Source organism: Propithecus coquereli, unplaced genomic scaffold, assembly GCF_000956105.1.
Source record: "Propithecus coquereli isolate 6110/MARCELLA unplaced genomic scaffold, Pcoq_1.0 Scaffold74, whole genome shotgun sequence".
Taxonomy (NCBI): domain Eukaryota; kingdom Metazoa; phylum Chordata; class Mammalia; order Primates; family Indriidae; genus Propithecus; species Propithecus coquereli.
Genome location: NW_012153507.1, coordinates 1,289,598 through 1,312,839, shown reverse-complemented (window position 1 = coordinate 1,312,839; position 23,242 = coordinate 1,289,598). Strand labels below are relative to the sequence as shown.

General features: G+C 37.9%; 1 protein-coding gene across 1 annotated transcript in view; it reads right to left on the bottom strand.

The window, feature by feature from the left end:
* The window catches only part of FHL5 (four and a half LIM domains 5), a 41,157-nt gene extending 22,961 nt beyond the window's left edge, over positions 1-18,196 (bottom strand). The window contains exons 1-2 of the mRNA XM_012661861.1: positions 18,103-18,196; positions 17,981-18,002 (exon numbers count right to left, since the gene is read on the bottom strand). The gene's annotated coding sequence lies outside the window, so the exon portion shown is untranslated. The remainder of the gene's footprint in view (positions 1-17,980; positions 18,003-18,102) is intronic.
* Between the last annotated feature and the right edge of the window lie 5,046 nt (positions 18,197-23,242).

Sequence of the window (23,242 nt, the reverse complement as noted above, 5' to 3'; positions counted from 1 at the left end):
GCTGTCCAATTAATTTCTTTCCATTTTTTGGTAGAGACGGGGTCTCGCTCTTGTTCAGACTGGTCTCGAACTCCCGAGCTCAGAACGATCCGCCCGCCTTGGCCTCCCAGAGTGCTAGGATTACAGGCGTGAGCCACTGCGCCCGGCCTCATTTCCTGTTATAATTCTTCAAAGAAATGCTTCAGGATCTTGATGATCTCACTTGTTTAAAATTTCCATTGAAAGCTCTGATCTTGTCTGTAGCTGATCTGGGTGCAACTTCATCAGTTGGAAGTTTTCTTTAATTCTTTGGTCACAATTGTGAAAACTGAACCAATTGAGATGCCTATTACAGCCACCCCCAACCTTCTTGACACCAGGGACTGGTTTCATGGAAGATAATTTTTCCATGGACCCAGGGGTGGGGGGGATGATTTTGGAATGATTCGAGCACATTACATTTATCGTGTAGTCAAACCTCTCTGCTAACGATAATCTGTATTTTCAGCCACTCCTCAGTCTGAACATCACCACCTCAGCTCCACCTCAGTTCATCAGGCATTAGATTCTCATAAGGAAATGTGCAACCTAGATGCCTTGATGCACAGTTTACAGGAGGGTTGGTGCTCCTATGAGAATCTAATGCCGCCACTGATCTGACAGGAGGTGGAGCTTATGCAGTGATGAGAGCGATGGGGAGCAGCTGTAAATACAGATGAAACTTTGCTCTGCTTGCTTGCCCACTGTTCACCTCCTGCTGTGTGGTCTGCTTCCTGCCAGGCAACAGACTGGCACTGGACTGCAGCCTGGGGTTTGGGGACCACAGGTCTATGATGTTGGCTATGGTTCCTGCTGTTAATTATTGGCTCTTTTCAATTAGGGCACAAATAAGATTAATTTTTTCCTTAAAAATCAATGTGGATGGTCTGTCACTGCAGGCTTCATCTTCAATATTGTCTAGTCTTTTCTTAAAATGAGTTATCCATTTGTAAATGCTGATTTCGTTGGAGCATTGTCCCCATAAACTTTTCATAAAGCATCAACGATTTCACTTTCCTTCCACCTAAGCTTCAGCATAAACCTGATGTTTGTTCTTGCTTCGATCTCAGCAGAATTCACATTGCTCTGATAGGGGCTCTTTTCAAACTGATGTCTTATCCTTCTTAGTGCCTTGTACTAGATTCTCTTCAGACATAACAAGTTAGTACAAGTTTATTTTGGTGTAAAAAAATTTTGAAATCATGCATAGTTTTTTCACAATATACATTTTTCCATGAACTTTTTGAAGTCCCCTGTGTATGTATATTTTAATTTTTAACATTTTTAAAAAATGAGTGGATGATGAATAAGTAGAAGTAGTATGCATCAATCTGTCCTTTCATTATGTTTGTCAACAGAGGCAAGAATCCAGATGGATGTAGCAATATCTAGGGAAGGGTTTTGAGTGCTGAAGTTGGTCATGGAAGTTGTTGTGCTAACAAGGAAGACCTAGGTGTGTTTATGGACTGAATAGAAGAGTGGACTGCTAAGGGAGACCATTGCGGATGCAAGAGAGGGGGGAGGCAGACAATAAATTTATGTCATCTCTCCCCTCTCCCTTTTCTTTTCTCTTCTTTTTCTCAGTACTCAGCTACCATGGAACTGTGCAAAACAAGGAGATGGTTCCAATATACATATGTTTCAGTTAATGTAGCATCGTGCAAATGAAGGACTACCTACATATATCTTATTACTTTCCCATCATAAATTACAAGTTTTTAAAGTAAGAGGGTTTTTATTTTTTATGGCAGAGTGTAAGTGTACTAGGATATAATTTTTGCATTCTGGTTTTCAATAATGGGTCTATATTGATGTGTTTTTGAGGAATTTTACTTCTTTGTATTAATATTATAACTTGGAAGTTGTATTACCATATATTTGTATTCTAAATACCAATTATAAATTACTACATTGATTTGATTACAGCTTTTTGTTTTCCATGGAGATAGGTAATGCTATATAAAATAATCACATTGATTATATGTCTTAAAATAGAGGATATACAGTAGTTGGTATTTAAGGTTACTTTTATCTCTAATACATGATTTTTAAGTTTTACTAAATAGATGCAAATAATACCATAACCATTACTTTTGCAAATGTGTAAAAATGTACTGTTCTTTAATTTATAGTCTGCTGGGCTTTCTGGCTTAACTTTCATCAAGTTTTTCAAAGTAGCTTCACCTGTATAAATACATCTATGCTCATCTGGGACTGCTGCACAACTATTTCAATTGCCCATTCAGGTCTTTCATTGATTTTTTTAAAGTAGATTTGTTTCTGCTTTTCTTTAGGGAAGAACTTGGAAGAATTTAAATCTAAATGGTATAAAGAATATTAAAATGCTCTTGGAAAATGTTAATGCAAAATGTTGAAGTCTTTGAAACTTGTTTGATTGATATATGAAACTTGGACAGAGACAGAGACTGGATGAAGAATCTTAATTTGAATTATAATTAACTGGATTTACCTTTGGTCATTTTCTAATTTAGGATCTGAATTTGAATTGTTGCTCTAAGGGCAGGAGATGGCTGATGGACAGTCAAGGGCATTTTTGAAGCCTCACTGAGCAAGGTACTGTGCTCTATACTCTATAAAGGGTTATCGAAACGTCTACAGTACATATTTATACAGTATGTCTAGTCTTCTAAGGCAAATGTTTCAATCATTTTTTCTCCTGGTACCCCATACATATGTTTATGGGTTATCACATCCTATTGATTTCATTTTAGAAGCGTTCTTTAAATCTTAGTTTAGGCCCTCCTCATATCTCTGATGGACCCTAGTGGTTTACATCGGACTGAAGACATTTTAAGGATTTCTTACTCTATTGAATGGAACCAAGAACATTTCTATTACATAACTTTGTTGAGCTTCTCAACTGACAAGCTCAGTTTCCCTGGGAAGTTCCACAACATCCTCCAAAAACATCTTTCTCAGACTCATCTGATCATTTTCTTTCTCTGGTGAAAAACTAACAGCTCTTCTTTGACTATAAAATAAAGTCTAAGCTCAATTACTTAGCATAGAGACCCTTTACTGCTACCTTCTCATCTCTACTTGTCTATCTCCAGCTCTTTCCCAGCCCTTTCTCCAACACACACATATCCCTCTATGCTTTAGCCACTTCCAGTGATCCCTGTTCTTCAAATACACTTTGTCCTTTTATGCTTTTGAACTTCACACATGATTTTTCTTTTATATCTATACATTTCTCCTTGTTATTCATCTACCTTGCCCAATCTGGTGATTCTCTTCATCAATCAAGGTCCAGGTAAAAATCCTTCTCTTTGTAGCATTCTCGTATCTCCCAGGACAGAGTAGTTGCTCTCATAGCTTGTACCTATGTCTATCTTTCTTTTGCCACATTTTATAACAGTGACTTCATCCTATGTATGTCTCTCTCACTGCATTGTTACCTCCTCGAGGGTAATGATGTTGCTTACTTCATATGTGTATCTCAGAAGACATAGCAGGATCTCAGTAAATGTTTTATGATGGAATAAATGAATGAATGGAAATTTACTGTTCCTAAGAACCTGGAGTCCAAAACCAGTACTAATGAAAACACATATGCAAAAGGGATTCTATCAATATAATAAGGGATAAAGAGTTAAGAATTTTCATGTTGTATATTCATTTGAATAGTGAATTAATTTTTACCATATGTACAGCAAATATGTAAAAGACTGAGAATAAATGTTAAGGAATAGAAGGTAAAGCCCTAAGAGCCCTCAATGGTAAGGAGAGTTCTTTTACTTTCTCTGCAAGACAGCTAACGTGCCCTTTGAATACCAGCTGAGGAAATATCAAAGAAGCAGAAAAAGTAGGTAGATAATCTGTTGACATTATTAAAGGCTTTTTCTCTAAACTTGAAGCACCAAATAACTTCCACTAAACAGTTTTTAAACTGTTTGATTAGACACTTCAATTCTGAGTCTATGCATGTGACTTTGGAGACTACCATGTCTGCCAGGATTGCAAGGTCATTGTCTGCTGACATCTACGAGGTTAGCTGGAATGTTTTTGGTGTAATGAGTGACTGAATTTGACAAAATTTAGGGGAGTTAAATGAAATATGTGAGAAAAATAAATCCTCCAAATTCATAATTAGTGTGTGTAAACTAGGTCAGATGGGATAAGTAGATGTTTTACAGCAAAAAAATTTAAAATTCACATAATTTAAAACTATGAAGGAATTAGAATAGCTAGTAAATTGGTTCTACTTTTAGGTTTCTCTTCTTTTTTTCCTCTGGTTCTGAGAGTGAGGTTGAGCAGACCTGTGTGTACTTCCTTATTTATTTATTTATTTTTTTCATGTTCATGCCCTCATTTTATTTATTTATTTATTTATTTATTTTTATTTTTTTTTATTCCAGGGTATGGTGAGGGTACAAACATTATAGTTACACTTCATGTCTTTGCCTCACCCAAGTGTGGGCCAAAGGCATGCCCATGCCCCCCTATAGTGCTCCCCATGTCCTTTAGTTGTAGATTTACCCCCCCAATCCCTAGAGAGTATTTCTGCCATGTGATCACCTTAGTGTTGATCAGTTAGTACCAATTTGATGGCGAGTACAAGTGGAGCTCGTTCTTCTGCTCTTGTGGTGTCTCACTTTGGACAATGGGCTTAAGTTTAATCCAAGAAAATATAAGAGGTGCTAGATCGCTGTCGTTTCTTATGATTGAGTAATATTCCATTGTAAACATATACCAAATTTTAATAATCCACTCATGGATTGACGAGCACTTGGGTTGTTTCCACATCCTTGTGGAAAAATTGAAACCATTCCCACTTAGAACCGGAACTAGACAAGGCTGCCCTCTATCTCCACTTCTATTCAACATAGTGCTCGCCACAGTAATTAGGCAAGAGAGGGGAATTAAGGGTGTCCAAATGGGGACAGATGAGATCAAACTCTCGCTCTTTGCTGATGATATGATATTATATCTAGGAAACCCCAAGGACTCATCTAAGAGACTCCTAGAACTGATAAATGAATTCAGCAAAGTCTCAGGATACAAAATCAATACACACAAATCTGTGGCATTCATATATGCCAGCAACAGTCAAGCCGAAGATCAAATCAAAAATGCAATTCCTTTTACAATAGCCTCAAAGAAAATTAAATATCTAGGAATATATTTAACGAAAGATGTAAGAGACTTATACAGGGAGAACTACGAAACACTAAAAAAAGAAATTGTGAAGATGTAAATCGATGGAAAAACCTTATTTATTTTTTGCTTGAAACAAAAGACATACATACTAAGAAGAGTATTGGATTAAATCAGAAGCTGCAGATTCTTATGCTAGTTGCTTTTGTACCAGCATATAATTTGTCCACTGTTATGGAAGCCATTTTGTGGTGCTTCCTGTCTTTAACTCTGAAATGAGAAATATATTATCGGCTTATGATCCCACTTAAGGATCAAACGAGATGTAAGAATGGAAAAGTCATGGGTAAGTCGACTATAGGTGTAGCTGGTTTGATGAAAAATGTGCAATTATAAATGTAGTTCACATTTTGAAGAAGGAGGCCATTTCCCCCTCCCTCAAATGCTACTTTTAAAAAACTCAACAATCTTAAAAATAACTAAAGCCATACTTCAGACCATCAATCAAAAACAACCTAAAACAAGCATCATAGAATCGTGGAATGTTTGATATTAGTCTCTAGGGACATATTTGCAAGCCCAGTTTGTTGGAAGCTGAATGTCTTGTGTGGAGAGGTCAAACACAAATTCTCCTGAGAGCTGATAAACTACTCTCCCATGAAACAAAACAGCTGACTAGAGCTTTCCATCTGGTTAGTTTGTTCTGTGGATATTAACAAAGAAAAGAAAAGAAGTGCTTCATATGATTTTCTTGGAGATTACATTCAGAATCATATAACTATGGCAGGTATTACTGAAATATAGGTAAAATACAGTTCATCATAATATGTAAGTATAACAGTATTTTATCAAACATTTTATTCTTTAAAAAATAAAAACGTAGGACTCTTTAAAAATACATAGGTTTAATACCATCTTTGATTTTTTCCCCCTCTGAAATATCAGAAAATTGTCAAGACAAAGAGTATTGACTTTAAAAATGAAATTGAGTTATTGTTCTAGATCTCAGTCTATTCAGATCTCAACTTTATGCTTTTAAATCCATCGTTAGGCTTGTCCTTAAAATTTTGATCCAAAGAAAGCACAACTATTTCAGTAGGTATAAGTCAAGTCTGCCCTTCTACTCCCTGCAAACTTGTTCTGTTATTCCTGTAAAAGGTGTTCTGGAAGAGCAAATTCAGTTCCTATGTTGCCTTCGGGTTTCCTCAAAGGCTTGTTTGAGAATCTGATTTAGTGCCAAACTTTAGTATAGACAAAGACTGAACTAAAAGAGATAATTTACCTAAAAGTATATAGTATAGGCTCAGCACATGGTAGGGACAGGGTAAATATTTCTAGTACGTAAATCCACAAATCAGCCCTATTTCCTAGAGATGGAATCTATGAATGGACACTGCAAGTTTAGTATTAATATAAATCTACAAGTATTCCCCTCTTCCTCTCTATGCTTCTTGGAAAATTCAGCAAGTAGTCTGTAAAATTCCTTAAGGGTTTTGGTTGTGTCAGATTTTTTTTTCTTCTTTTCTATTTGGAGATCTCTGCCTTCATCATGTTCATTAACTACTTACTACCAGTATCTGAACACTGGTATCTGTTTTCAGCAGTGGGGAGGGAGCTCCACTGGTTCATCTACTTCACACTATTTCTACCTGCTTTGCCTTTGCATCTGATGATATATGCAAGTAGTATGATCTACCATTGGGGAAGTCTATGAGGAAGGACTAAACCTGTAACCCAGGCTTTATCTGTAATACGTACTAATCAGCTGAATAGCTTTTACAGGGCCAGGTGTTTGGAGGGCATAACATCACACAAAAAATTTGTCATGGCCTGGAGGAATGTGCTTTATCAGGGAGGAAGGACATTGCCTCTCACATCTTTCTTTTTCCATTCTTAATTTCAATATCATGATTTATAAAGACATTATGAATTGGTTACTATAAAACCATGAAGTTTATTTTATTTTTCTGGGTTTTTAAAAATAAACTTGAATGTCCTTTAATAATGAGTAATGAGAAGAATCAATCCTCACTCAGTTAATTCACCTTAAATGGATGATAAATATATTCAATTTAAACAGTGGCTTGAGAGAAGGTTTGATTAGTAACCCTGGATCCAGGAATTTAGAGGAACTATGCAGAGTGCTTAAATCACCACACTCCAATCCACTCATCTCAACCCTATTAATCTTGAAAAACCAAAAATATATATTCCCATAATGTAGGAGAATCAAATAAAATTATTTTCTATGTTTTTTTTAAGACAAATGTTTTCATGTATAAGAAATAAATAGTTTCTATTCTAGTAACACATTGGGTAGTATTGGAAACTGTCCCATCAAATGAAAAATGTACTTTATTTGGAAGGTGGCCAATATAAAATGATAGATTAGGTTATATATGCTTTATCTAATAGAGCCTATAAAGCAGTTTTTTAAAATCTGTGATTTACCTAAATGGCAACTCCAGTTAAACAAATTAGGAAGAGCTCTCAGCTATTCAACTAAGAGTAATAAATAAGATTTCACAATCAATCACATCGTTCTTTCCTGAGATTATGCCAAGTCTAACCATATAATATATTGGCTTTCATTTATCCTGGTATTAATACGTGGTTAATAGATTCTGCTGGTTTTATGACCTCCTTAAAATTCATAAACTATAATGATAAAAAGAAGAGTTCATTTCTGGGCCTTATAAAAAAGAGGAGTCTGTCAACATGTTCTGTGTCACTTCTGGCTTAGACCTTTTTCAATCTTAAGGTTTGTAAGGGCACATTTATAAGATGTATTATTACGATATGCTTCATGAAAGCCCTTTGTGTTTCCCTTAGATTTTTCTCATATTCTACCTTGTATTATAAATGTTTTGAGGCTTGTATCCCTTATAATTGAAATGTAAGCCCACTGAGAACAACCAGTATGTCTTACTCATTTCTGTACTCCAGTTGTGGCCAAGCAGCACCCAACATGTACTGGGTGATGTTTGAAAATGTCTTAGATAAAACAGATGGTAATTTTTAAAGGATTTCTACTTAATTGAAAGTGACAATTGTTCAAAGCCAAGAAAACACGCTGTACCACTTCGAGTCTTGGAGTGTTCTGTTGGGAGACATTGTTATGGTTCCATAGTGACTAAAAGCAGGCCAGGTAAGAGTGTGGTGAGCATCCTTTTCTTAGCTTCAGAGAAGTCCCTGGATACGTTGTTTCTTTCCCCCGCCCGGACCTAGTAGGCCAATTCAAAGGACACAAGTACCCTATCTCTTTGCAAGTCTACCAGCAGTTTTACCAAATGGTGTAGGTGTGGGTTAGGGATCCACTGTTTCTTTAGACCTTTTTGTTCTGTTTTCAAAAATAGTGGTCACTGTAGTCTTTAGACTCTTATTGAGTCTGCAGAGGGCTGGGAAAGGTAGGGTTAGACCTTTGATGACAGGAGCTCTCCCTGGCCCTTCACAGAACTGGGGAGGCCCTGACTGCAGGCACTCCTGTGAAGCCCAGAAGCGTGTCACTAAGGGCTGGTCATAGGGCACATGTGCCCCTTGTCACATGCATGAAGTTTCAAATCTACTTCGCAGCTCTTAACTCCTAGTTGACAATTTCTATGATTTTTGGGGGATAGGTCACAGTAACATTTTATAAAACACTCCATTATTTGCATCCTCTTAGGCATTTTGACAATATCTAAATACATTTATGTAACATATAGGTTATATGTAAATACATCCACCATGACATTTATAATCTGCCTAGCAAGGTAGAACATTGGAAATTATATTCATAGATGGTGCTTTAGAGCAAATGAGATAAGACATATTGAAATACCTTAAAAACTATTATGAGTTAGATAAATATAAACACTGCTGATGAAGAAAGTGTATAGGATGAAAAACGATAAAAATTTAATAATATAATAATTTCTTATCCCAATGATACTGTAACATTTGGTACTGATCAGAACCAAACTTGGCTTCCTATCAACTGACATTTAATTTAAAAATACATAGAGTCATTTTTGAAGAAACCACAAGAAAGGGTGTGATTAAAAGACAGGGAAGGTAGCAAGGTTTACTTTTCACTGTATAGCCTTTTGTACCTATAGAAGTTTTGTACCAAATGTATGAGTTGTCTATTTCAAATATTAAATGAAATCATACACATAAAAAGAATGAACTTATTTCACTTTTATTGCTTGGTTTTTTTTTTTTTAAATCATGGAATGAAAGAACTAGAAGAGAGAGGAGAGATCGGTTTCAAGTCCTCATTTTCCAGATATGAAAACTAAGTTCCAAAGACAATATCTATATAGCTAGTCTTTCTTTCCAGAAAAATTAGAAAAAATGGAACATATCTTCCAAATAAAAATTTGCAAATAGTAGCAAATACCCACATTTCTAATAAACATGAATTTTAACAATCTTCTTTTTAGACTAGATTACAAGTTTGCAATGAGTGACCTATTTATGACCAAGTTGTTAAATAGAAGTGAAAGAAATTTTCTTTAAGATCAGACAAAATTAGATGCCAGTTTAGTGCCTCTTTTAAAGTTGACTTACATTTATCACCATTTTGGGCATTTCGCACAATTTATTTCTTAGCTTTGCTCTTTATGACCTTGTCTTCTCAAGAAGAAAGAAAGAATTAACTTCTACTTTGAAATAAATTAGTTGTACAACCAACTAGTCTTTTCTGTAATGGTTTCTTAAAAGTCAAATCTCAATTGTTGGAACAAGGAGGAGGAGAAGAAGGAGAAAGAGGAAGGATGGTAGGAGACGGAAGACCAGAGAGGAGAATTGTCCGGAAACTCAGAAAAAAGAAATCCCCCATGGATACGCTATAAGGTATTTACAGATAAAGCCTCTTAGTGCCGCAGTCATTTTGTTATATTTCCTCTCCAAGCCCATTTTTATAGAACCACTAAATCTAGGAGCTGGGAGGGATTTTAGAAATTTTCTAGTTTGTTTTTATTATTCTCATCTAACAAATGAGAAAAACTGAGTTCAGAGAGGGAAATTGACTTTCTTTTTTTTTTAAAAAAAGCGACAAAGTAGTTAGCAAAAGAGCTTCAACCAGAATTCAGGTTTCCAGTGTCCTAATAGAAACCATTTGTTTTGTTTTGTTTCGTTTTTCCATGTAGAAATGGGTAAAAGCTTGGTTGAAATAATAGCTTTCGTTACTGCTGCAATTTTTCAAAAATAGAAAAAGACGAGAACCCTCCTTTGCATCTGTCCCTCGAGGTTTTAATTGCTGACCAGGTAACAGCCTCATATGCATAAACAGAGAGGTTCATTCCATGCCTGAAGCCAGGCTGCCTCTAGCTGTACAAAATGAAAATGTTATCTTCAAAAGGATGTACAAATCCCCTGTAACATTCAAGGTGACTCGATCTCTATTTGCTTTTGTTTATTATAGTTATTGGATTACTCTGGAGGTTGGGGAAAAAGCCCAAAACCACATTTGGGTTTATTTTCTGGATCCTCACCTAAAACAATGAGGTAGTGATGTGTGTACATGTGTGGTGTGTGTGTTTGTGTGTATGTGAGTATTAGTGAGAATGTGTGCTGTGTGATATATGTGTAGGGGGTGTTTGGGTTGAGGTTGGTGTTAACTAGTTTTTCCAATATTTATGCTTGAAGCAAAATAATCTACCTCCTACCAGAATGTCATTTTAAAAAGTACAAGGCAGAACTATATCCTGTGCTTTGGTGATAACACTCATCAATAATTACCAGCTACTTTTTTGACATTTTAAAATTTGTTGTTGTTGTGGGGATTTGGGGGAGTGATCATTTGGAATTTAAATCCAGCTTTAATTTAATTTAGTTTTTATCTGTGCTTAGTCTCAGAGATTTAGGCAATGTTGGTGCTTAGCATCCATCAAAGGAAAATGATTGTAGCCAAAATACTTGCAGCCTTCACTCAGCAGTTGTGTGTTTACAGCTTTGGAAACACATGTTGATCTCAGGTTTTTATGCTAATTCTGTATATAAGGAAGGGGGAGGGATCTGTTATTATTCCCTTGGAAACCAAATGTTCACAGTATTAGTTGATAAACATTGGTTACGATTTACTGTTATTTTAGGTTTTATCCTAAACATCGCTTAATGTGTGAATTCTTATGACATTCCAACATGTCACACAGAGCAGAGACCTTTCCTGTCTTGTTTAGGGCCATGTCCCTGGTACCTAAAAGAGAACCTGGTACAAATATGTGTTAAATGAATGTAGGGAGGAAGAAGTCAGATGTTTGGCCAGAGAATCTTAAAGTTTTTTAGCTAAACAGCTACTCCCCTTGTGTTTCATAAATAAAGAGGCCAACACAGTGTCTTTAAATGACTTGTCTTAAAATCACACTGCTTTCAATGACCTTCATAATCCAAGATCTTTAGCATAGCATTGAAAATCTTTCACAATCTGGCATCTGCCTCAGTCTGTCTCTTTCATTTTGAAACCCAGCAGTATGAAACAGCTCTCTGAATACACGTTCTGTAGGTTTTGTAAAAAGTTCTTGAGCATCAACTCTGGGCCATGGGTGGTGCTTGGCAGTAAATGAAAGACCAGATCTCTATCTATGAGCTGACGTGGTGGCATGGGAGAGAGACACCCAAATAATCTCTTTACTCCATCCCTCTTTTACCAGATGAGGACCCTGGCTGCTTGTTTTCTTAGCTCTTGGTACTTTACCACACACAGTATGCTTTCTCTCTGGTTAATTGTCTTTCCTGCTCGACTGAAAAGGCAGGGCATACACTATACTCAACACTAGACTCCTGGTGTCTATCATACTTACAACCAGAATCAGCTGAGAACTCAGTAAATATTCATGGATGAAAGGGAGTGAGAGGACGGAGAAGAGAGGTTGTGTGGAAATGCTTGGAGGTATGCACAGGGTGCTCTGGGAATTTCAGGAAATTTCTAGAAAACTTCAAGTAAAGCTTCCTCTAGAGCTGTGCCTTGAAGATTGAATAAAAGGTAGTCTGTAAGAAGAAGTGGGAGAAGTTTCCTAAGCAGAGAACAGTCCACACAGCGTGTAGGTGGTGAAGTAGCATGGCCAGGGTGTGGATTGCAAGCCCGCACATACTGTTATGGTATAGTTAGCCTACTGTTTTCTTCTTGGCCACACTGAAGACCACACTGCAAAGGCAGATCTGTAACATATTCTATTAACTAAAAATCTCCCTTACTTGTCATTTAAACAATTTTTATTGATGACTTAAATTTAAAACAGACCAAGAATGCTTTTTTGAGTTGATGATTTTTTGGCCTTTAAAGAAATTTATCTTTTTTGAAAGTATTGAGGATAAAATGTCCCTTTGCTCATTCGTTCTACTCCATTAGAGGAGTGACTTAACTGATAAGTAATTAGGCAAAGGGGCACTTCACGTGGAGCCCACGTTCTCTCTCTTACTCCTTGGGAACTGCCCGTGCACAGGCCTAACTTTGCTCCCCTGTGTGCAGTGAGCTTACTGCCCTGCCCAGTCCAGCTTGTAGAGGAGCTTTGCAGGACCCGGCACACCACTCCCTCTGGGAATAAGCTCGGTTCAGGCTGGGAGGGGAAGGGCTTGGTCTCCCATGTAAGTTTTGTTTTCCACTCTAGCTGGAAAACAAAATTGATAATAAATAATAAAATGGATAATAAATTGATCCATATATAATACCTGTGTCTATTTCTCAATTGTTTTAGAACTCTGAAAGGAGACATACATAATTAAGTAAAACTTTCAAATCTACACATGTCACAATGAAGGTGGTTTTATTCTTGTCTGTCTGTTGTACTGTATGTGTATGTGTATGGGAGAGGGAAAGAGAAAATAGAGATACATATATATATTAACTTTTATTAACCAAATGTTAAAGTAGGCAGCATGACCTATTCTCCGATTATGCTAGTTATTATAGTTTAAAAAACAACTTAACAAAAACAAAATGCATGAATGAATAGCATTATTTATAATCTCTTGACTCAATCAAAAAGCCAAAAATATAAATATTCCAATTACCTCAATAAGAAATAACCACTGAAGCTACAACAGTAGAGTTGAGTAGTTTTAAAGTCAAAAATATTTATGTGACTCTTTACAAAAAACATTTGCCGACCCCTGATTCTCAAGTTTCAAAGTATATTTTGTGCTTTTCATTGTACTTTGCTGAATGTTTGTTAAAATATGCTTAAGTTTAATTAGAATTTGAAAAGAACTTTCTCCATACTGCTTAAAAGAATATATGATTATTTACTAAATGACTTTTAAAAGAATACTAGAAGTCATTAACATGATGTTTGGAAAAGTATTTAATGGTGAGGTAAAATAATGCTTATGATATTGCTTTAAATAAAAAAAGTATGAAATAGAATAATCAGTGTGATGTCAATTACATAAATATTTTTAAAAAGTAGAAAACAAGCTTAGAAAAAAACATACTTAAATGTTAAGCCTCTTATTAGAGGTTAAGGAGTGTTTAAAATTTTACTCTTCAGTACTTTTCAAATTGTACACTGTAACATATCACTTTGATAATAAGAAAAAGTAAATATTGAACAAAAGAGTATAATTGCTCAATTTTTGAGAAGAGTATAAATCAAAGATTAGAATCTTCTGTAATAGTATAACTATCAAAATGTTCGAAGGAACAAATGAATAGATTGAATATATTTAGAAAATTGGAAATCATTTTTATAAATGAAGTCTTAATTTAGACAGCATGATAGTTTAGTGTCAGATGCTTTTTTTTTCAAATGCAAATTGTACCCATGAATTGACTAAACAACCGTTGATCTTTATGTAAAGAAAAAAATCTTACACAAAACTGGAAGCATTGTGTTCATTCTATACTGAGAGGCATTTGGTTAAAATTGATGCCAGACAACTCCTTGTCCAAAGGAGCCTCATGGTTGGTCCGTTAGCACAATGTAGAGTTTTGTGATAGAAAGAAAATTGAACACCTGGACTGATTTTTCTGTAGATCTCTAGTGGCTTGATCAATTGATGAATAAATGAATGAATATATGAATGAATGATTACATATATCTATGACTTTATGGCTCCATCAAAAAAATGGTAAATAGTTTGATACCTTGATCAGGAGAACAGTTAATGCTCTTTCAAAAAGTATCAGTGGTCAGAGAGACATCAGCAAGGTGGCCAACTGGAAGCCCTAGTGCTTACCCCCTCGCAAAGACAGCCTAGCTTCGTTTATTTATTTAATGAATTTAAAACTTCTTGTTGTTGAGATGCTTCAGTATCTTATGTGAACTAGTAAGGAGTTCTTATGGGTTTGGATTCACCTTATCCTCACCATATGTCTAAACCTTCACACAGACAGGCAAATTCTGATTAGAACAAGAAACCTGACTTAGAGAATAGCCATTGAAGTGCCACACGCATTGTTTTCAGTCTCTTTCACTATCCTAGTATTAGCTAAATGAATAAATTATCATGTCTAGGTTAGTTTAGAACAAGTATGGAAATATATATTTATATATGTGGATATATATTTCTTTCCAGTGGGTCCACAATCCAACCTAAAACAACGTTTAGAGAGAAGATCACCCTATTACAAACAGCATTCCCCTTTTCTCCAACCAGATGAAGGCTTTCTTTTCCCTATCTCTAATTCTCATTTTATAGGTCTTTGGAAATGCGTCTATAAAATGTATTAATTCTTTACTGGTCACCTGCCACCTGCAGAGGAATATGTAGGATGCTAGAAATTCAGTGGTAATTGCCAGAGTTCCTTGTTCTAATGGAGTGTTTAGTCTTTAGGAGATACAGGAAAACAAGTGAGATTATAATGTGTGCCCAATAGGGTACATTGGTAGCATAAGAAACACAAAAGTGGAACAAAATATAGACTTGGGAAGTGGGTGGTTGGTCAGTACTTCCCAGGGAATGCAGCGCCGAAGCTGAGACCTGAAAGAGGACGGTAGTTGAGGTGAGTTAGGTCTATATGCAGAGTGGTTTGCAGAAAAGTACCTAAGGAGGCCTGACAGAAAAGAGGCATTTGTCCTGTTCTTATTTGGTTGAAGATCATTCAGTGTGGCTGAGCAATAGTGTGTGTGTGTGTGTTTGTGTGTGTGTGAATGTGGGTGTGTGCACCCGTGTGTATCAGTGCAGTAGTAAAAGCTGATTTGGAAAAGAATGCAGAGACTAAATTATTCAGGGTCTTGACTTGTAATAATAGTAACTAGCATTTAAATAGCACTCTGTGCCAGGCATTGCTGCAAGTAATTTTAATATACCAACACATTTATTTCTCACATCAAACCTAGGAAAAAGATGTGCCATTATGATCTTCATTTTATAGACAAAGAAAATGAGACAGAGGCTGAATGACTTCTTTAAATTCACAGAATTAGTGAGTGGCATACTGTGATTTGAGCTCCAGCCAGCCTGGCATGAGAAAGCATATTCCAATCCTTGCTCCTCTGTGTGGTCCATGGACCAGTAGTATTAGCATCACCTGAGAGCTTGTTAGAAACATAAAAACCAACCCGGACCTATAGAACCAGAATCAACGTTTTAACAAAAACCCCAAAGTGGTTCTGAGCACCCTGAAGTTTGAGACTTGCTCTAATCCACTATACTCAACTGCTTCTCTGAGAGGAAATTCCCTGAGAAGAAATCTGGACATTATCTTAAGATGAGTGGACAGTCAGGGAAAGGTTTGAAGTAAGGGATGGGCAAAATTAAATTTGTTTTTCAACTGTTTCAGTCTAATCACTCTTACTTCAGTATGGAGAGTACAGTGGAAGAGGACAATTCTTAGAGGCAGGGAAACCAGTTAAAGGGTCACTGCTAACCGAGGGAAAGAAGATGGCACCATGAAATGGGGCAGTGGCAGTGACAAAGGAAGGAAGTGGGTGACCTTAAGAGGTAGCATTGGCAGAACTTGGAGATTCTTTGAGTATGGGAATTGAGAGAGGTGGAGGAGGTAGTTCATCACCAGTTTCTTGCTTTAGCAGCTGGTTGGACGATGGTGCCATTTACTGTACAAGAGTATACCTGGCGTTAGTAGGGTGGGGAACAGGAGAGGGAAATGACGAGGTCTGAGATGACTGTGGGACAGCCAAAGACAGCTGTTTAGCCAGGGCCAAGGTGACAGGGCAGAGAAACCATATAAATCACTTGGGCTTTTAAAAAGGAGTTCCAGGGCAGATTCTATGTCAAAATTTTTTTTAAATGGCTTGCCTTCGACATTCTCCCCCTGCCCCATTGTATTCACTGGGGTTTTTAATTTTTCTGAGAAAGGGGCCTATTGATCCTATTAGATTCTTAAGGAGATCTGTGATCTCAAAAGCAGTCTGATGTAGAGATAGATAAATGCTCAGCTGACTATTTTGCACTGATTTGAGGTGTTTTGATGAGAAGCAGTTCTCCTCCACCGCCTCCACTTCCTTCTCCTCCCCCAAAGGTTTGCAGGGTACCAAAAGGTAACCAAGAAAAATGCTGACAATCAGAGAGGAAAAAGATAAGTATAAGAACATGGAAATGCAAGCTTGTTTAATTGATTCAGAACTTCCCATGTGATTACAAGTATTCGGTTTTTATTTCTAAAGGGTCATGTTCCCTAGATTGAAAGCATAAAAACAAAACAAAAAAACAAATTAAAGCTTTTCTAAAATATCATAAACACCTATTTTTAATGTAGTAGACAAGTTTCTAGCCTTGCCTAATAAACCCAAATTAATCCAGCTTTACTCAAAATGTTGTTAGCAAGTATAACAAAAATAAAAGGTAAATTTGTCAGTGAGGTGGTATTATGTTAAAACACAAATCTGCTACTCTTGTTTAGGTAGAACAGTCCCAGAATTGGCAAATAATGATAATGTGGAAATAAACAGAACAAGTATAGAAAACAGACATCAGAGTTTACCTTCCCCACAAAGCGATTTGGATTAGGGCTTTACACATATATCGTAACACATATGTTAAGAAATATTTTGTATAATACATATGTTTGCAATATTTGTGTGACATTTTAATCCATATCCTATGCTAATGCTACAATTTATACAATAGTACCATGGCTGTGAAATAATAGCTAAAATGGCTCAAGGATTTTCTTACATTATATGTATAAGAGCTATACATTTTATTAATAATTCTGTTTAGTTCTCACATTTCTAAAGTTCAAACAACAGCTGAGGAGCTGCATTGGATTTTCAAATGGATGACAGACACCAAAGAGTGTATGACTAAAATAGTGCAAAAGCATTAACACCTACGGTATGCATGCTTTTTCCCTAAATAACATTATCTCAGTTTCAAGAAGTAGCACTTTAGATTGATGTAGTATATTAGGTATCTGTATGGCCTAGACATACAGACATTTTAATTCAATCTTAGGAAACCTAAGATTATGAATTGTTGTATATCTATTTCTGGAAAGCGGGCAGATTTTTCTTGAAAATAGCACGAATCTTATTAACTCCTTTTACTTAAAATCTGTAAGTGACATCAAAATGTGCTCTGGAAATATAAATTCAGTCATAAAATATCCTCGATGACAATGTTATTCATTCAAATAAATTAAGCCAAATAAAATTCCAGAATCCCTCCCCTTCTCCACCTTTTTACAATAATGAAGCTATGCCCCACATATCAAGACCATTAAGAAAACTCAGGAACCAATTCCAAAGAGTTATCTGGTTATGTTGCCTCCACACACATAACAACCATTGGCTCGAATGGCCAAGAAGTTTCAAGGTATATACTTTTGCCAAGCAAAAGTTTTCTCTTAAGCACTTACTGGAAAGTTTATAAAAACTCTCATCCTTAAAAAGAAAAATTAAAGAAGCCAAAATACCACATAAACAAAACATGAAGGAAACATTAAGGGGAGAGAACTCACTTTTTCTTAAAGCTGCTTCTTCCTGTGATTTAAACAGTATGAAAGGAGAACATGTGATGATTAGTTTTCCTCCGACACATACGTATATCAACTGCAAAAGGAACAGAGTGGGCCAGCCCTGCTATCTGAGGATTCCTCCCAACTGTAGCTTTTTCAACTTTGTAGGAGAAAATAAGAGGATCCCTGTGTTTCCTCCAAGTCTTGTGACGTGCACATAGCTGCCTCCTGCTGGGCTGAGAAAGCAGTCCTTGTCAAGTTTTACTTAAAATCATGAGTAACAAATTCTCCGCAGGACATCCTTAAAGGGAAATTCTACCAGGGTTAGTATTTGAAATATCTGGATAAGCTCCAAAAAGTTTAAAATACACAGCATTCATACAGACATACACTTGAGAAATTTCCACTGACTAGGCTAAACTGAAGGCATATTTAGAAAAACAATTTCCTAAAAGGATGATGTATTTTCTGTTTCCATGATGAAACTGTTTTTGGTTTTGTTTGTTTCATGGTGGTTATCAGAACCCTCCTGTGAGGTTAGAAATGGCTGAACTGCTGAGCTTTTTTCTGTTGAACTATCTGTAAAGAGATGAAGCCCCATGTGCTCACCTGCAGAGTTCTGGGGTTGTGGCCTCTATCACTCCTTCTTGGGAAATTTGGGAAGTTTGAGCCTTGGATTTGAATAGAGTAACTCAAGGTAGTTCCCTGCTTTCTGCACCTGCAGTGTGGACTCAGCCTCTCCTGCTTCTGCCTGCTTCTTTGTGAGCTGGAAACAATTGTTATGTCACAGCCAAGGTGGATGACTTCATGTAAGCACAGACTCACCAGGTCTTTTGAAATCTTCAATTCAAAACATGAAAATAGCTAGAGATGTCATGAGTTGTATCCGAAGTAATGTTTGGGTATTGAAACTAATCCACAGCAGGAATTCTCAGGGTGTCACACTGATCCTTAAAGCAAGTGACATTTTCTCCCAGAATCTCCATTTGAGGCCATTCCTTCAGTTTGGAAGGTAGGGTGAGAGAAGAAAATTCTGCCTTAACTCCATTTATTCCCAGACCAAACTTAAACTGTCCTTGTTCTAAGTGCTAAAGGAATGATAAGTTAATATTTTCTAAGGTCAAACTCAGGTCTATATAATCAAAGAACTTGAGCTAGAGAAATGCAGAGTCAATGAACTCTATGCTTTTGTTGTTCACCTGACTTGAATGATGAAGACATTATGAAAATGAAAACATGGTGATTGGCAAAAACAAATTTTGATTCAGTGAAACGACACAAGTACATTTCATTAGTAATAGATTTTAAACATCATGACACCGCTGCTAAATAGGCATTACGTGTATTTCCCCCTTTCACAGGCAAAAAGCAGCCTCTTGGAGATGTGAGAACATCTGAGTCCCCATCTAGTTATGGGTGTCACCCTCTTTGTCACACCCATGCTTCCCGAGAGGGTAATCTACACACAGTCATTATCTTCAATCTCTGAGATTCTCTCCTCTGTGTGATCCATTCAATTTTTAAGGCTTTCCACTGTGTTTTGAAGTTCCTTGAATGCCTTTTTCATTTCCAGGATTTATGTTTGTTTTTTTCATAATATTTCAATTTCTTTAGAGAATTTTTCGTTCATTTCCTGTATCATTTTCGTGGTTTCTTTCTGTTAGGTTTCTATTTTCTCTTCAATTCCATTGAGTTTCCTTACAATCCATATTCAGAATTCTTCCTCTGTCAATTTAATTATTTCATTTAAATTAGTATCCAATTTTGAAGGTCTCATGATTTCTTTTGGGGGTGACTTTTGTCTCTGCTCTTTCATATTCCCTGTGTTCTTTTTCATTAGGGTAATTGATTGAGAACTGGGAATGTTAGGACTGGTTTGTGCCCTTAACTTCAAGCCCCCAAGGCATGTTCCTTAACAGTGGTGGGAGGAGGCATGTTGGTCTTATATTGCCTGAGAGGTATTTTGGCAAGTTGGGTTACCTCTGACTTGTTGTCTTCACCTCTTGCCAGTGGAGATTAGTGTTTGGTCCCCCAGCTTAAGCTCCCATGTGGTGAATCGCACCTGTGTGCGTAACTCTGCTGCCCTCTAGCAGCTTGAGATGCAGGGCACTGTGTTGAGCTGTGGGGTTATTCTCTCTGTCATCGGTTGTAGATTGTGTGGAGGATCCAGTTATCAAGGTAATCTGATACCTCTGTGTTGGTTTCTGGTCCTGGGTGAGGAATACTAATGCCCCAATCTTTAGGGAGGATCTTGCCACTCCGGAGGGTTACTTGGACCTTATTCCCCCTTAAACTGGTGGTAGGGGCAAGGCAGATGGCAGCTGCTGCCTACCAGCCTGGATGTGTGTGCTTCTGTGGTTGCTTGATCTGCCACTGGGGGAGCCACTAATATGGTATTCAGGGTTCTTCTGCCACACTTGGGAGGCTGCTCTTGATGGGAGGGGTTACTTGGTACACCTGCTATAGCCTCTGGCCAGGATTTTCCTTCCAGACTGGAAGGAAACTGGACTGGGAACTCCACTGTTGGCAGCCGCCCAGACGCAGAGATCAGGCCCCAGAGTTATGATCCTACTGGATGACCTAAGCCAGTCTGACAGGCCAAGTCACTGGGCTGTCAACTATTGATCTGCGCCAAGGCTCTGCAGATTCACGCCAGTTGCACAGGGAAAGTGGCTTTTCTTGCCTCTCCCTACCTCCAGGGGAGGAGCCCACCACTTTTGGCCTGAAAGTCGCTGTGCTAGGGGAAGGGGTGATGCCCGAGTCTGCCCAACACCCCAGGGCCTGGGAATCCTGTAGGTGTTAGCCTCCCATGACTGGGGAAGCACTCAAAATTCACCCATCAGAACAGGCCTGGCTAGCTGACAGTAGGTCATGGAAGGGTGGAGCCTGTCGCGAGAGTCCCCAGGCTGGAGGAAGGGTGCTGCCTGAAACCATAGTGCATCGCAGTGTCTGGGTTGTGGACCCCCAAAATGGACGCTGCTCGCCTGCAGAGTGCTAGTACTGGGGGCGACTGTTCAGGAGTTGGCAGAGCTGGATGGGGGAACTGAGTCATCAGGATACCCCATTGTCTCCTTTGTGTCGCTCTCTCGCAATCTCCCACCTGTCGGGCAGGAGATCTTGCTCTTTCTGACCTGCCCTGAGCTGACCTAATTGCCCACAGCGGTTTCCAGGATAGAGTCCCCTTTTCAGTGTTCACCTCGGTTGTTCTGGTCCCGCTGACCGCCAGAGGCGAGGTGCCTGTCTTCTAACTCAGGAGCTCAGACCAGTCCCTCCTCCGCCCAGTGCAGTCCTAGCACAGAGCTCCGGGGACTTCAAGATGCTTCCTGCTATTGTCCCCTCTCCACAGAGCCCAATGTCTCCTGCCATGATTTTGCACCGACTTCAGGCAGGTCCCTGTCTGAGTGGATGTGGGGGTCAGCGGGGAAGCAGGGCGTTCTCCTGTGGGTCAGATCCCACTGCACTCGCTGGCCGGGCGGGCTCAGCCGTGCCACGCTCTATTCTCTATTATTTATCTCACACTCTGCAGACTTTGCGATCCTATCTCCCATTCACCTTTCTTTTTCCTGTGCTGTGTGTCTCACGCTGTTTCTCTGCAGTTTCACAGCGCTGTTCTTGCGGGGGAGCGATCCACTCATATGTAGCAGACTGAGTTCTTCACCTCTCTGGGAGCAGGGAGCCAGGAGGTCACCTTTACTCTGCCATTTGTTCACAAAACCTGAGAAGGTAATCTACATACACAGAGTCAACTTCTGAACCTCCTTCTCCCTCCTCAATTTATTGCAATCTCACTTGAACCACATCTCCAAAACAGCTTCATTAAGATCATAGAAGATCTTCATTAGCAACCGAAAGAGCACTGTCTTTTAATCTTACCAAAAATTTCTCACCTGTGGCCATGTCTTGTTTCTTTTGGAAATTCTCTTGTCTTGGGTTCACTAAGTTGCACTCTCCTGATTTTCCCTTTGCTCTTGGCATCCTCAGCCTCCTCTCCCTTCACTCACATCACTCTTCCCTAGAGACTCAACCTCTGTTCATTCTGCTTCTCTGTGCACTCTCCATCGCGTTCCTATCAAAACAATTAACGATTACATACCATGACTCCCAAGTGTGTACTCTCATCTGATATCACTCTCCAAGGTTCCAAACCTGTATTCTGTTGTCTACTGGACGTCTTTCTCTAGAACTTTCCAAGCATCTCAAACCCAACAGTCGCAAATAAACGTCTTCATCTTGTTCCCATTCCATACCTGTTAGTTTGCTCTATTTCCTACCTCAGGGCATGGCACAATCATCCACTTGTTCTTTTAGACTCTTCTGTTTCCTCATTTATTCTACACCATCGCCATCCTGTATCCAACTTCTGTGGGTTCTACTTTGTTAAATGATCTCTCTCATACTTGCCCTCATCCATGCATTCCAGGTCTCACACCTCTCACTCAGATTAGTTTATCAGTCATGAAACAATGGACGTCTGCCCCGGCCTTGTCCTTTTCTATCCTTTCTCTATGTAAATATAGAACAATATTATTTTAAAAATACCAGTTTGTTCAATTATAAAATACTTGCTTCCTGCAGAAAATCTGAAACAAGAATTGGAATATATAAAGAAAATTTAAAATGACTTGCAATCCAAGAGTCAGCCACAGCCTTTATAAATCTTTGCAAATCTCTTTAGAATTTTATGTATCATGCATATGTTAACTATATAAGGAAATTATTTGTGTTTGTGCAAATGTTTATATATATATATACACAATTATATCTAATAAGAAAACCAAGATCCCATTGTATATAGTTGTAAGGGATGAGAAATACTTTTCTTTCCCATCCCTGGGTTCATGGCTGAGGTCCCTATAACAAAAGACAAATTAACAAGAGGAAAGCATACAGATGTTTTTAAAGTAAGTTTAACATGACATGTGAGCCTTCAGAAATGAAGATCCAAAGAAACAGATAAACTTGTGTATTTTTATGCTTAAGTTTGATGAAGAGTAGATAATCATGGAGAAGTATGATTGGATAGGGTGGGTTAATCAAATGATTATAAACTGGGGGAACTTAGCAAAGCCTGTTTGTTCAGATTTTTCTGTGTTCCTTTCCTCCAGGTACAGGGAGTTCATCTCTTGAAAGAGGGTCTTTGGCCTGCCCTAGGGGTGAAGGGCAAAGGGAAGCTGAGAGTGACCTTCCTGCTTCTGTGGTTTTCTCAAGTGTCGAGATGCCATATATTGGTGTAGCATGTCCTGAACCCCATTATACTTCTATATC